The following is a 17,348-nucleotide window of genomic DNA, read 5'->3' on the forward strand; positions in this document are numbered from 1 at the left end:
ATTGCCTCACCTACTCTACCACCATTGTCATCCAGGGGCCTCAGACCTGGGGATTGCCTCACCTACTCTACCACCATTGCCATCCAGGGGCCTCACAACTGGGGACTGCCTAACCTACTCTACCACCATTGCTATCCAGGGGGGCCTCAGAACTGGGGATTACCTCACTCTACCACCATTGCCATCCAAGGGGCCTCAGAACTGGGGATTGCCTAACCTACTCTACCAGCATAGCCATCCAGGGGCCTCGGAACTGGGGACTGCCTCACCTACTCTACCACCATTGCCATCCAGGGGGGCCTCAGAACTAGGTATTACCTCACTCTACCACCATTGCCATCCAGGGGCCTCAGAGCTGAGGATTGCCTCACCTACTCTACCACCATTGCCATCCAGGGGCCTAGGAACTGGGGACTGCCTAACCTACTCTACCACCATTGCCATTGAGGGGCCCTGGAACTGGGGATTACCTAACCTACTCTACCACCATCAGCATCTGGACACTCTTCCAGAAATCTGAGGTCCAAATGACCCAAACTGCTGGCAATATCACAGTGGGAACCTCTCTGCACGAGCCACAGGTAGAGTATCTCTTTTTCTCTACACTGAGCAGTAGAGTTTATTGTAGAGGAAAATAGGTAAACCACAAAACTATATTTTAAATTGAGAGAATAGGTTCCAGATGAGACAAAACCAGCATGGGATCTGGCAATATGAAGAGGAGGTTCTTTTGATACCCCCAAAGGATCATTGTAGTTGTCCAGAAATCAACTACAACCAAAATGAAATTTTTGAAATTTCAGATATGGTATTCAAAATACAGATTACAAATAAGCTAAATGGGATTCAGTGAGAATGTTGAAAAGCAACATACAAAAAACAAACAAACAAAAAATTAGGACACGAATGAAAAATTCAGTGAAGAGACTGTTGTATTAGGTCAAGTACATCAAGTTGCAAGTGATCTGTATTTAACTCACGGTAGTTTTGAGCCTGGGGCCGCAGGAAGCATATATAACTCACCTATCTCTAGACCTCTCTTAAAGTAATAAAACATAGTGGCCCCAAGGAAAAAAGTAAAGCACAATCAGATAAATGACTTCTGTACATGTCTTTTTGGGATAGAAACATCGAATACAACAGAAATTCAAAAACAGTCCCGTTCACAGTTTTTGTATGGTATGCAAACTACTAATAGAAATGACTTTAATATTTTTAAATAGTTGAAAACAAAGAAAAATATTTTGTAATACATAAAGTTTTATTTTCATCTGACTGCTTTCATGACAAAGTTGAATAGCTACAAGACACGACACATGTCCCTGTATACAGACATATATATAATAGACTGTATATTTAAAACTAATTATTCAAAGAATACTGTAAAATTACACAGTAATATATAGCATGTCAATAAATCTAAATATTTAGATAAAATGGGCAATTTTCTAGGAAAACATCAATTACCAAAATTCAATCCTGAAATAGATTATCTGAATAATCATAGGAAGGATGGGAGTAGGGAAGAAATAAATCTACCCTAAAAACGAAGTATTGATTTTATAGGTAATTTCTTCCTAAAATTAGAGAAAAAAATAAAACAATAAAATAAAAAAAAATTGAGATCGCTCATCAGGTAGAACTTGAATAAAATAATGAAGCATGTTATACAGTGACCCTATTTAAAACATTGCATCTTAAAGCAGATACAGAAATTCAAATTAAAACAATACCACTATTTTTTGGTTATCATTAAAATTAAACAACACACTTCTAAATAATATATCAGTTGAACTGAATGAAAATATAAAAATTTGTAGGTATAGGTAAAGCATTAATGAGAGAAAAATTTATAGCACCAAGTAATTAAATTAGAAAAAGGGAATGGTGTCAATCCAATCTCCCATTTTTAACAGCTAGAACATACACCCAAAACAAGCAAATGGAAGATGATAAGGATAAAAACAGAAATCTACTGAGTTTAAAACAGAGAAACAATAGAGAAAAATCAATGTGGAAAAAGGAACTAGGTTGTTTAGATCAGTAAAATGGACAAAGTTCTAGCCAGATACAAAGAAAAAGTAGAAAATGCAAAATTTCAATATCTGACTGAAACACAGGAGATCACTATGGATCATAAGATATTAAAAGGATAATAATTACTAGGAACAACCCCATACACATAAATTCTCTAACTTGGAATGAAATGGACCAACTTCTCAAATAATACATATACTATCAAAACTCATCCAACAGATAATCCAAATAGTCCCATAAACTTCTAGACCAGCGGTTCTTAATCTGTGAGTCACGACCCCTTTGTAACAATGAAAATATATCGTGGCATTGGGAAGGTTAAGAACCACTGTTCTAGACTAACTGGATTTGTAGTCAATAAAACAAACTCCAGTAAAGAAATCTCTAGGCTAAAACTGTTTTATGATGGAATTCTACCAAATGTTGAAAGAATTAAGTAATGCTCCACAAACTCAGAAAGTGAACAATCCCCACCTCATTTTATGAGATCAACACTACTCTGACAGGAAAATCAGATAAGGCAGTAGGAAAAAAGAAAACTACGGACATTTATACAAAAACCCTTTAAAAAATCAAATCAAATCAGACATAGAGCTATAAATGGAATAATAAGAAATGAGGTTTATTTTAGGAATGCAAGTTTACTTAGCATTTGAAAATCAATGTAATTCACCACATCAGTAGACTAACAAAAATTCTGCTAGACCTAGTGACTAGCAAGATTATACAATTCAAGATCAATGTTTTTGAAAATTGAATAGCTCTATCAACAAAAAATTGGTAATTAAAAATTTTAATATCATTTACATAAAAATTAAATTCTTAGGAATAAAAATTTGATAAATTATGTATAAGATCTATACACAAAATTACGTACCACTAAGAAATCACAGAAAACCTTTTTAAAAGGAGAGATGTTCTTCACTATAAGAAGATATAGATTAATTAATTAATCCCAATTATAATTCCAGCTCCCAGTAGACAATTCTTTCGTTTTTTTTTTTTTTTTTTTTTTGAGAGACAGTCTAATTATGTTGCCCTTGGTAGAGTGCCATGGCATCACAGCTCACAGCAACCTCAAACTCTTGGGCTCAAGCAATTCTCTTGCCTCAGCCTCTGAAGTAGCTGAGACTGCAGGTACCCATCACAATGCCTGGCTATTTTTTGTTGTTGCAGATATCACTGTTGTTTAGCTGGCCTAAGCCAGTTTGAACCCTCCACCCTCGGTGTATGCAGCTGGTGCCATAACCACTGTGCTACAGGCACAGAGCTCCAGCAGTTAGTTTTTATTAAATAGAAATTGACAAGCCATCCTAAAGTTACTATGGAAATATAAAAAAAAAATCCTGATTTCAAGATTTATTACACTACATTATGCTCATTATACTACAGTATTCATGATAGTGTGGTATTGACATGAGATAGATAGACCAGAGGAACAGAATAAAGATTCACAATTCTAATGATGGATATACGGTCAACTGAGTTAAGCAAGGGAGCAAAGGTAATTAAATGGGGAACTGAATTTGATATTTACTCAAAAAGAAAAAAGAAAAGAAAACATGTGTCCACAAAGAACTATAGGCAATGTTTACTCAAATATCCCAACTGAAAACAACCCATACATCAACTCATAAATGGACAAACTGTGCTATGTTCACAAAATCCAATACTTATGACTTTCAAAAAAGGGAAAGAGGCAAGAATCAGGTCAGTGGTTGCCAGGGCTGGGGTAGAGAACTGGCCACAAAGGGGCAAAAGGTAACTTTCTGGAATGACAGGAATGTTGTACAACACCACTATTATGGTGACATGACTATGCGGTAGTCCCTTTTTATCTACAGGTCCACTTTCCACAGTTTCAATTACCCATCGCCAAAAACAGACAATTCATAAATGTTAAACTGCACATCATTCTGAGCAGCATGACAAATCCTACGCATCCCCAGGTCTGTCACAGCCAGAATATAACCCATCCCTCTGTCCAGCCACTTACAGCCAGCTGTCTTGGTATCTCAGTGCTTGTGTGCCAGTAACCTTTACCTTAAGAGCAGCCCAAAGCTCAAGAGTAGCAATGTTTATATATCGTTATAATTATTCTATTTTATTATTAGTTATTGCTAATTTCTTACCGGCCTTAATTTATAAGTTAAACTTCATCATGGTTTATATACATTTCTTATATATGTAAGAAAAAAACAGTATATAGAGAGTTTAGTATTATCTACAGTTTCAGGCATCCACTGGAAGTCTTGGAATTTATCTCCCATGGGTAAGAGGGAACTACTGTATACAGTTTTCAAAAACTCAAACTGTAACATTTTATGTAAATTTAACCTTTAACATTTTTAAGGGTTAAATTCCACTATATGTAAATCATACTTCCATGATCCTATTAAAAATGGGTATATTTTGTTTGTAAATAATGTCAATAAAACTGATTTTTCTAAAAGTAATTCCAGGTAAATACATACACACATCCCAGAATGCACTGTCCTGGCTGTAAGTTCCTGTATCTTTGCCACTTCGGTACTATCCCACATCTGCAAACAGTCATGAGGTAAGAGAAAATGCCTAATCAAGTTAATACCCTACACCAAGAATGCAAGAACCAAGAGTCGATAACAACCTACAAGCTGGCTCTTAAGAGCTGTCAATGCCCTATCAGAAGAAAGAAACATTCAATTAAGGCAGAGGACAATCTTGTTTCCTAATACGGAAAAGAGAAAAGTATTTTATATTCAAATAACTTCTCCCTTAGATCCCATTTTTAGGAAGTTTTATTCCAAGTAGTTAAAAAACAATTAAGAATTTCTATTCAATAAAATCATAACAAGCCATAACACATATACCATCATGTGGCAGTTAAACACACATTTTTACCACATCCTAGAAAACCTAGATATTTGTTTTGATAGAAAAACATGAATCAAAATTCACATATTAATAAATGAGAAAATTACTGTTATTATGCTATTTTACTTAGAATTTGAAGTAATCATGTTTCTACTTGACTGTCCCAATTTAACTAATCAAGCAGAACATGGTAATTTAGACTTAGGAATATATAATTTATATTTATAACTTATAAATAATAAAACTTTAAATATGAACATGAAATGCAAAGGTTATTATAAAAGCTTGTGTCTTCAAATAAATCTACAGTAAGAAACAAAGTATGTCATCAAACTAACATTTCCAAATCTGTAAAGGTAAAACAAAGGCATTTATACAAGTAAAAATGTTTTATTTATACTTGAGAGGGAAGAGAATGCCTCATTTAGATATTTTACTAAAACTACACAAGATACACTGGTTTTTGGAAGTTAGAGAAGAAAACAATAGTTTACTAGCCAAGGAAGAATCTTAACCACATAGATTTATAGACCAGAAGACATATGTAGGCACCTCTTATTGGAAAAGGCAAATTCCCCATAATTGAGTATGAAAAGTGGGCATCTACTACAATCCCAAATACATGCTAGTTCACTGAGACCCAGATGCTATGAAAAGCTGCCAAAATATCTCACTTAATGGCCAGACATGCTTCTAACAAAAGTTTACTATAGTGCAGCTGAAAATAGCTCAAAATTCTTTGGCCTGGATAAATACTGTTAAATTTAGATAATCCAGTGCTACCACACTTAACTGGAATACAACCCCTGCAGTTCTTCATATCTGTTATCTCTCCTTCATTTGCCTTTGTCCCTGAGCTCATTCATCACTCACAACATGTCAAATAACACAGCAAATCTTCCTCTGTTTCCTGGAATAGTCTATCTGAAGAGATACTCTACAAGTGCTTTTAGGTAAAACAATCAAGATATCTCCCCCAAACCTAAATAAATTCACAAAGCTCAACAGTGAAGATGAAAATAAACAACACTGGATTTAAAGACCTTTGATTTACCAAGAGAAGAAAATAATATGGATTACATTATAACTGTGCATTTAACCTAAGATCTATGTTTTAATCAAGCTCACATAATTATTTTAGAGTACATTACTGCATATTAATTTTCTCTAACAAGAAAAAAAATAAAATTATTTTAGTAACCTTTCCATAGAGTGACCTGTTATAAAATGGAGTCTGTATTTTAACCCTGGAAATTTAAATTATAGAAGGAATTATGTTTTTAATACTATTATTGCTTTAAATTTGTTTTTATTACTAACTCTATAATGCTCTTTGCCATCCTAACAACCTTGTTTTACACAAATAACACTTCAAGTACACTGAGTTACTTCCAGAGTAAAGAACTCTAGAGGGAAAATGACAAAAAGGACCCAATAAGAACAACATGTCTATGTTTTATATCTTCATATACATGCACAAAGATACAGAGAACACTTAAATATTTGTGATTTCTACCATGCTAAAATAACTAAACTACTATCCTTTTCTTTTAGAAGGAGGAACATTTTTCCTCTGAAAAAATCAACCTGGCAGAGCAGTGCCTGGACTCAGTGGGTAGGGTGCAGGCCACATACACCCAGGCCGGCAAGTTCAAACCCAGCCCCGGCCAGCTAAACAACAATGACCACTGAAACAACAATAACAACAAAAATAGCCGGGCACTGTGGTGGGCACCTGTAGTCCCAGCTGCTTGGGAGGCTGAGGCAAGAGAATCGCTTAGGCCCAAGAGTTTGAGGTTGCTGTGAGCTACGATGCCACGGAACTCTACCGAGGGCAACATAGTGAAACTCTGTCTCAAAAAAAACAAAACAGAACAACAACAACAACAAAAATCAACTTGGCTAATGTCTGTGTTAGCATTATCATATTTTTTGTTTTAAAAAAATGCAAATAAAAGAGAAGAGCCATACATGAAACATGAGCTCATTACAGTCATAAGGCAAAAGTGAAAAGGAGAAATGGTATGTCCAAGATTGAGAAGTAAATCACTTTCTTTAAGCAAATCAATCAGAAAGTTAAATAAAACCAAAGGTAGGTCTTCAAATTAAACTTAATCATGAATTTTACTTATAACACAAACAACATGTAGCCTTTTCCAAACTGTTTGTTGCTATAATTAACTTTTTAAAATTTAAGATACATGTACTAAAAGTTAAGGCTAGATGTGGTGGCTCACATCTGTAATCCTAGTTCCCTAGGAGGCCCAGACAGGAAAATTATATGAGGCCGGGAGTTTGAGACAAGACTAGGGAAGACAGCAAGACTCTACAAAGAAAAATTTCAGTTAAACACACATACACACAGTAGAATTTAAAAAGAAATTTAAGGTATAACTGACAATTTATGAAATATTTAACTATGAAATGGAAATAGAAATTTATCAAAATGAAGTATTTAATAAAACGTGGCTGTGTTTTGGATCTTGCCTAAGATTATGAATAACAAATGTACAGACAGAATCAGCTTCTACTATAACACAACTATAGCACAACTCACATAGTTCACTTATTTTAAAAATCAGATCACCAAGATATGTTTTATCGATCACTTTACAGCATTTTACTATCAGTGATAAAAGAAAAATATATACAATAGTTATGCACTGTATAACAATGTTTTGATCAACAATGGATGGCATATACAACTATGTCCCATAGGATTATAATATCATATTTTTACTGTGCCTTTTCTATGTTTAGATGTATTTAGATACAGAAATACTATTGCATTACAACAGCCTACACTTTCAGTAGTACACCAGCATGCCGTACAGGTCTACTATGTGTGCGGTGGACTACACCATCTAGTTTGTGTGAGCATGCTCTATGACATTCCTACAACAACAAAATTGCCTAACAAGGGATTTCTCAGGATGTGCCCCCACTATTAAGTGATACAATGACTACATATCATCTGGGGCCAACATTATTTAAATATTTATCAAAGAATTTGTCTAAAAGGATATAAAAGAAGCTATAAATGGTAGTTATCATGAGGGGAGAGAGGAAGAAGGGGGAGTAGGTTTTTACTTTTATATCAGTTGGGGTTATCTGACTTTTCTTATCATCTACATGCTCCTTTTTTCTTTCCTGTCAGTGCAGTTACACATAAATCATTAACATCCAAAAGTATTTCCAGCAGCACGGACGGGGACAGGTATTGTGATTAGCACACTGTAACAGTAATTAGCTCAGTGGCTCTTCTCCCAGTTTAGTCTGTATCATGATAAATTGGGTTTTACTATTTTGTATCCCCAATACTCAGCACAACACCTGACAGTGTTTGTTAAAATGCTAACTGATGCCAAAATGTGGAAACAGCCTAAATGCCCACCAACCCAGGAATGGATTAACAAGCTGTAGTATATGTATACCATGGAATACTATTCATGGTAAACACTAAAAAACATGGAGACCTTACATCTTTTGTATTAACCTGGATGGAGCTGAAGCACATTCTTCTTAGTAAAGCATCACAAGAATGGAGAAGCAAAAATCCAATGTACTCTATTCTAATATGAAGGCAAGTTGGGGGAGGGTGGATGGAGACCACAGTGTATGGCACACATATGGGACACAATTATAAGAGGGACTTTATCTAACAAATGCAATCAATGTAACCTAACTCTCTGACCCTCAATGAATCCCAAACAATTAAAAAAAAATGAAAAAAAAATTTCCTATGTGTAGAAAAGGGAGGCTTCAAAGAATCAACTTTGAATGCCATCTTGACCAGAGATTTCCCATTTTATATTACTAAAACTTTATATCTTTTGACTAATAGGAGGGTGATGTTCAGTAGATAAAGCATAGTTAAGCCTTTATCTTATAAAAGAGGAGGAAAGAAATAATGACTTTATCAAAAACATATACTTAAGCATGTTTGTTAAAAATTTGGGGTAACAATCAAAAGAGTAGAAAAATAATCTACAATCCCAGACCAACAAATGAAGGAAAGGAGGACTATAGACAACTTTATTAATTTGATAAAGTTCAGAAAAAGAGAGAAAGATGAATGAGAAAAGTATGGAAAACAAAAGTTGCAAGATCAAACAGAAATAAGTTCAAATGTATCAGCAGACGCAACACATGAAAATAAATTAATTTCACCTATTATAGACTGCAAAGACACATAATAAACTAAAAAAAATTTAAAAAATTTCTAAAATGCTGATTGGCTTGAAAATTTGGAGGTTTCTACAGGTTACCCTCTCCTCCACAAATTATCATTACTTAAAATCTCTATTCCCATTTTCACAGCAATGACACAAGTACTACAAGAAATATCTACACTTTGAAAATTATAATTCAAAAGTCAATACACAAACTTAGATTTGAATAAAAATCAGGCTGTTTCAGGCCCTTGAGGTCTAGCCTCATTTCTGTCAGAAATGGGGCTAATATGCATCTGGGGAAATGGACTAATCTACAACACAAATTTAATTTTAACTTGCTATGTATAATACAGAGAAAAATTTGAAAGACAGTCTTCCGTGGCCATACTGCATTCTGTTTTGGAAGTGTGAAGTTTCAAGAGCACTTTTTGGTTCTCTAACATTCATTATACAGATTCATAATTATCCAAATATTTAACTTTTAGATTTTCTTTTTTAAGTTAGCTAAAGGGAAAAAAATCAACATATTAATGCTGACGTCAAAATCAGCTTTTCAGATAGCCAATAGCCTGTGAAAAAGAATACATTAATAGAACAGCCTACTAAATGACTTTGCCAAAGCATCCTCTTCATCCTAACCCTAGGGCTGGTCCTGGAGCCCACTTCCCACCTTTAATTTGAAGATGGCTAAGGAGGAAGTATAGCTTAAATGAAACACAGTATATATATCAAAACCATGTACAACTCTCAGTAGGTTAATTACGTTGCTGGTAAAAAGTTACAGTGTTTACATATTAGAAAATTAAGCATATTAATCTTTTCCACTGAGACATTTTACATCTCTTGCTTTATAAGATAAATATAAATTCCACATATCAAATCCATTTACATCATCTCAAGAATGTATCTTTGCTGAAAAATCAAAGGTCAGTTACACTTTTTATTCCACTAATTTAAAGAGGGTTGTGTAGCTGAAGGATAAATCAAAGCTATTAGGTTTTAGATGTTCTCATCTGAGGCAATCAAAGACTTAATCTTAAATGTTAACATTATCAAAGTCTTTAAATAAAAGCTCAGATGTAAGTTAAGGTATGGCTACTTCCCACATCCTTAGCACAGAGGCACTGTTCAAAAGTGCACCTTATCTAAGCTGAAAGTAACTCCTTTACAATTGCAAGGATGTCCCAGTCATGTCACTCTGGATGCTGTTTCAGAGTCAAAATTGGACCAAAAATATTCTATTCCTACTTCATTTTCTCAAAGAAGTTTCTTTAGTTATGAGAAAATGCAACCAACTAACTCTTGGAAATTTATTAAATTTCAAATAAAATTGAATTCATTTAAGAGCCCTGTAATCTTTGTATGAACTACCATATAGATGTAACATATTTATACAGCTAAGAGAAGGAGAAAGACAGCAAGATACTGGATTTATTTACATAGATGATCATCACAGTGTTATTTTTCATTGTTTATTAAATGACAGAAATTGTAAATTACCTAATATTTAATAAGAAAATTCAATAAATTATAGTATTTTATAGTAAAAATCGGTCATTACAAATTACAAATTTTAATACATAATCACAATAAAATGCCCAAACATTAAGTAAAAACTATTCTTCAATGAACATGTATTGTTTGAAGTTTTTTAAAGGAGCTTTTTAAAAATTTAAGATGCATGAAGACAAGGACACTGTTCTTTTTACTGCATCCCTACCTTATATAGTACCTGGCAAACATTTAATCAGCAGTTTGACTAAAGGAATGTCTGAGCTGACTTCTGTGAAATTTATGTTTGATTATTTTAACACAACTAGCTAAAATTAATAGTCGTTTTTAAAAATAACCATATTTTTCTTTTTTTGTTTTGAGACAGAGCCTCAAGCTGTCCCCCTGGGTAGAATGCCGTGGCATTACAGCTCACCGCAACCTCCAGCTCCTGGGCTCAAGCGAGTCTCCTGCCTCCGCCTCCCAAGTAGCTGGGACCACAGGCGCCCACCACAACGCCTGGCTATTTTTTGGTTGCAGCCATTATTGTTGTTTGGCGGGTCCAGGCTGGGGATTCGAACCTGCCACCTTAGGTGTACGTGGCTGGTGCCTTAGCCGGTTGAGCTATAGGCGCCGAGCCAAAAATAACCATATTTTTCAAGCTAATGAACGTTAGCTTAATCAGAACATTTGAACGTCAAAGAGACTTTAAAGTTACTTCTATCTGCCTTCATTTTATTTATGAGAAAACTAGAGTACAAACAGATTCATTTTCTGAAAATCATAAAGCAAAGTCATGAAAGAGAAAAAAAAGATGAAAATGACAGTTCAAATTCAACTCCTCATTAATATACCATGACCAACCGACAGCCACTTCACAAATGGGTATGTGACCATGAAACAAAATCAGGGGTGCCCACTGCAGGGGACGAGCTCCTGCGCGGGCCCCAGCAGAGGAGAAGGCAGTCAGTCCTGCTAGGCGCCACATAGTTTTTCCAGAACAGGAGATTCACAGCCAGCAATTAGAAACCCCTCCCCAATCTACACTCAAATTCGCATGATAAGGAAGCCTCTGTTTTAACCCTGTAAGTAGCTTTGCTACCACCAATTTGCTTTTTCTTCCTTGCTTTTGCCTTCTTCCACCTTTTTGCCGAGTAAGCCCACCCACCTCTGTTCAGCTCATGGTGCCTTTATATTTCTGCAGATAGGATGCTGCCTAATGCAGGAGTCATAATATCAATAAATGCCAAATAAGATCATTAAATTCAATTTGCTGAAATTGTGTTCTTTGCCATTACACACATGCCAAGGGTGAACAAGTTAAGAGATTAACTGCAAGAAAAATCTCAACTTTTCAGGAGCAACCACTTGAGACAAATTTAAGGATGGTCATCGAACTTTATAGTGAAATGATAAAGTATTTATAGTTTTTTAGCACGGGTTAAAATTAATCATGAGGGTTTTGTTGTTGTAGTAGGCATCTTGTAGATTTTTGTTTTTAAAGTCCAATGGACAAAAAAAAGAAAGAAATGAAGAAATGTACTTTTTTTTTCCCACAATCACTAGACCTACTGACTGAATTTGTTTTTTTAGAATTTCTTTCTATAGTCTTAGTGGTTTCTGAAAAGTTTTAGGATAGACAACTAGGGGACAAACTCTAGGCTTCAAAGCTGTCCAAAAAAACGCTCTCTTAGGATAGGATCAGTGACAGGATTAGAAACACCTGTAAAAAGTCTGTCTCCAACAACAAAGACAGTTGTTTATCATCCCATCGGAAGAAAAGCAAATATATCCTAATCTTGGCCTAGAAAAAAATCGTTTCTCATCCCATGTGAAGTACCTAATAAACTTTCCACTCTAACAACAAAGAAATTGGTTTATTTAAATCTCCCAAAGTCTTTACTCTCACTTTTCTCTTCCTTTAGTTTATCCTTTTAAGAGATCACTTATAAAAACAAAATAATAATCTAAATATTCATTGACCCTAAAAATATTACAGCAAGCCGTCTAAGGGATAAGTAGTACATGGGGCTTAGAAAAAACAAATCAGTCTGTACTCATGGAGTTTATGGGAAAGAAAATAAATACCCTTATAAAATATGTGCAGAGAAAGTCCCCCTCCAATTTCTGATTATCTGACTTTTCTGTGTTATAAGAGATGCTGACTCATTACTTATGTAATTAAAAACTAAGAATTAATAAAACAGGGCTCCCTACCGATTTCTAAATAATGAAAGCATTTCAAAGGAATAAGAAAGGAAGGAAAAGATTCCAGATAGAAGAAATAAAACATAATGGCAGCCTCGTCAAGCTGTTAGAGTGGGAGCAGATGACACTGACCAGATCTGGAAAGAGCTTTTGTGCAATGCTGTAAAAGTATGAGTTTTAATCTTGAAGGAAAAATTAATACAATGGTAAGTTCTCAGCATATGAGTGACAATCAAATTTGTACTTGAGAAAATCAAGTTGTATAGCAAGGAGAAGACTGAGTAGGAAAGGGTAAGAGCAAAAGATAGAAAAGACTGGTTCATATGACCTCTCCTAGAAAAGCTTAAAGGAGAGCTGATGAGACCATAAAGAACAAAGATTTATATTTGGTAATCGGCATTTGATTTATTAATGTCTAGGAAATCAGCCAGAGGACTGATTAAAAAGGAGCCTCAAAATTTTATTTTGTATCAAAATAAGTAATAGTGTCACAACAAAGGCTGGGAATGCAAGAGGCTTGAGGGGTGAGATGATGAATTTACTGTGTGTGGCATTACAATTACTAGGCAACAATCATCAAACCTCAGTTCAATGGAACCGTCTTGACAATGGAATAGCTGCAGAAACTGAAGCAAGTGTCTAGAGACCCAAAGGATGGTTTTTGTTGCTGTTGAATTTATTTTGTAGTGTTTTCTTATTTTGGCTTTGGTTCTGTCAGCTTCCTTTGTATAAAATACGCAGTTCTCTGAGAAGTCATGCTGCTTCTTAGCTATACGGGCTCACTTGACTCTCCATTCTGAACTTCCTTGTTCTGGTATTATCTTCCACTCCTTCTGAACCTCCAAATATTAAATGTTTCATTTCCATATTACTTGTATACTGATAGACAGCAAATTCCCTGAAGTCACATAATATGCTATATGTAGCATTCTATCACTTAGAATGTATTTCATAAAATTTCCAAAAATTGTGCAAATTCCTAATTGGGATATTTAATAAGGAAAGAGATTCTATCCAGAATTCAGACATTTATTAAAAAATATCTGGGCCATAAGGTAACTGGAAAAATCAGCTGGAATACTTTTCGAAGTACTGTGTGTGTCACAAAAATTTATTCCCAACTTGTATCTTACTCTATTATATAACTGTCTAAATATTAAAATACTTTGGTCATCACTTTAATTTATCAAAAAACCTCTATAAAATCTTTGCTTCCTACCATACCTCTACAAATTGGAGTTTAAATACTCAACGTAAAAGATTATATACCTTATAACAGCCTTTAAATAAAGTTAGTAAAAAACAGTTTTGAGGAACACATTTTAAAATGTCACAAAACTGTACAAAAAACAAAAGCAAAGAAATAAATCCCAAATTCAGTCAAAACTAAAGAAATACTAAATTTCATTTAGATCTTAGTAAAAGTAAAGATGCAATTGTTTTCCTATCCAATCAAAGACCCTTGAATTCTACTCATAGACGGCAGGTTAAGAATCCATCAGGGGAAAGAGAAAATAAGTACTAACACCAAAGGGACGCTGTGTTGCAGTATCTCTGATAATCACTGTGTTAGTACTTAAGCCCTCACGATACCATCCCACAGATTAGAGAATTTAGGAAGGTATTTGTATAAGGTCACATGATCAAAAACGGACTCAAACTACAGAGTGACTCCAAATAAGTTTCTGACGAAGCATGTCTAAAAATTTTTTCAATCTTTTGTTAAGAAATTTTTTTAGGAACACTGTACTGATTTTACTGTAACTCACTAATGTTCTTATTAAACAACTTTCTGTCTGACCAGTAAGTTTAAAACTAAAATGTGACACTTCTGTTGTTCTATACGGAATAATCATTAGTAGCAGCAGCAACTACCCCAAAGGAAAAGAGTGAACATAGAAGCTCTCTATTCTTGTACAAATCTAAAAGGTAAATTTTTGACTTTCTTTTCCAAGTATGCCACAGTCGTCTGTATCTTTCTGAGGCATCTATATGCCTATGTATGCTTTTTCTTCCCCATCTATGAAAGTTTTATTCCATATACATGAACTCAATACCTGTTCTTAACTATTCTTAGACTGTTTATGAAAATTTCCCAAGACATTAAACAGACCTAACCGTCATTTCAAGAGATTTCTGTGTTAACTATTTTCATATCACATGCATGTTAGGCAAGTATTAAAAAAAAAAAATCACAAAAGACAAAAACCTAAAAAAATATTAAATATAAGGAGTTTTTGTTGTTATCTGTTCTACTATTCTGCTTGATATACATGAAGTAGTGGATACTAAGTAATTCATTCTTAGGATCCCTAGAACATTTAAATACAAATACAAATGAGTGCAACAACAAAAAAAAGAAAGCAAACCGTAACTTTACAAAAATGGAAGGTAAACTGTTTCCAACCTATCCCAGACTAAACTGGGTTACAACTTTGTCGAAAGGAACATGTCTGCAGTTGTAGTCAAAGGATGAGCATGTTGAGATGAGGGTTCCTCCAGACACATGGTTTAACGTGGTATCCAGGAGATACCTGTTTGTTATCAGAGCCCTGTAAGTACTCTAAACCCATAATCTATAACTACACCTGTGACTAGAACCAGTTATCCCTTTCATTCCCCACCAGGACAAACTGATACCCAGGCAAGTTTCCTGTGCTTCGACAAGGAACCAGTTTTAACACTGACCCATGGGAAGCCACAATGTATCAATAGTACTATGCAAAACATGTATAACTTGTATAAAAATTCCACATCCACATACTGGCCACCTCAAGATGAAAACACATAGCTCTAAATGTTAACTGGCTCTACTCCTCTAATATTTAACATAAAAACTACACAGATATATAGAAATTCAAACAGAAATAACATAAATCTGTCATAAATTCTATTTGTGGGACAGCGTGGATAACAAGTGGTCTACTATGTAAATTTTAGAACAAGGCAAACAAAAGTTGGAAGGCCAGCTTTTTAAATAAACTTGCAAACATATGAAATAGCTAGGGCTTATTTTCTTCCATATACTTTGAATTATAGCAGTTCCCTAGATTATCCAACTAAGTATTATTAATTCTATTGTCTTAGAACAACAAGGTCTCAGAACAATGATCTATCCCCTAAACTTCACTTTCAAATGAATGTGTAACTAACTGGCAGACAAATTTAACATGGACTTTCTGAAAATTCTAAGTATTCAATAATTCATCTACTTTCATCTTAAAAATGTATTAGTTAATAAATACTACCCTATGAAAAGTATATCCAAATCATGATTTTTCCCTACAACAGGCCAATGTATCATAAATAATAACCAAACAGCTCTGGAATAGGAGCCCTCCTCAGTCTGTCCTTTATTTAGCAGCTGTGTTCTTCAACAGATTACTATAAACCTCTTTAGATTTCTAAGTTTCATATTGTCAGTTATCACTGACAACTGATAATAATAAGAGATCCTCATTATGTAAGGATTGAAAGAAAAATGGTTATAGAGCACTGAGCTAAATATCACACATTATCCATGCAATGTCCTTAACTTGGGGTTTACTTTTAAGTTATAAATCTTCCCTTAGCAATGTTCACAGAAAGTCTTTGCTGAAATATTATTTTTTCAATTAGTTTTAGCTGACTCTGTATATAACAAAAGATATGCTGGGGAAAAGGATTTTATCTTTCTTTGGAAGAAGCCAAGATCATCTCCATTTAAGGACACATAAATAGCTGCTGCTACACATTTTCATTACCCATTAGAAAGTGAACCGGGCCAAGTTCACTCTAATGTAAACATTAAAAAAAATAGCTCCTCCAAAATTAAAGAAATGGAATTTGCAGGTGTAGCAATCTAAGCAAATCTAACATATAAAACAAATTAGACAAATAGGAAACAAGAAAATGATGTCTGGCTTTTCAATAAATTGTTCCAGGAAATTCAAAATCTCATCCACTTATTAAAATTTCTTTTATATAGTAATTTCCTGAAGAGCATCTCCTCAACTAAATAAAGTACATCCCTTTAGAAACACTATACAATTTAAATTTCAACAAAGGCGAACTTATATCAATAAAGCCTCATTAACTAAGATGCAACTGATTAGGAATCCGTAATTATTATCTACAATTATTTATTTTTTGCTAGAAAAAATTTAGTATGATTTCATAATAATTTAATGCAGCTTTTACACTTTAAATACTTAAATTTGTATATTATATTGCCATTTTTCTGAGGGTGATGTATATAAGTTTAAATACAGGAATTACTATTGACAAATATATTGTTATTCGAATTACTGATAATAGAAGAAAACATAAATCCATTAAATACATTTATTAGTTCTTCATAGGATAAAGCTGTTTTTCAAAAACCAATAGTAGTTATTATAGTCTGGTTTTCTCACACACACTCCCTCCCCCATACACAAATATATATATATATGGAACAAAGAACAATATAAGAAGATAAAAAATCTAAAATTTGATTCTGTGAAATGTTTGATTTCTGTCTTGCTAGAAACTACCATTAAGAAGCTGCTGTATTTAAAGGAACAGTAGCAACACTCAATGAAAGCTGTTTCACTTAACTGG

The 17,348-nt window shown here is 34.1% G+C and overlaps 1 protein-coding gene across 1 annotated transcript in view; it reads right to left on the reverse strand.

The window, feature by feature from the left end:
- The window catches only part of CEP85L (centrosomal protein 85 like), a 157,572-nt gene that overhangs the window by 60,768 nt on the left and 79,456 nt on the right, over nt 1–17,348 (reverse strand). The window lies entirely within an intron of this gene.

Source organism: Otolemur garnettii, unplaced genomic scaffold (assembly GCF_000181295.1).
Source record: "Otolemur garnettii isolate 467f Iridium unplaced genomic scaffold, OtoGar3 scaffold00002, whole genome shotgun sequence".
In the NCBI taxonomy this organism is placed as follows: Eukaryota; Metazoa; Chordata; class Mammalia; order Primates; family Galagidae; genus Otolemur; species Otolemur garnettii.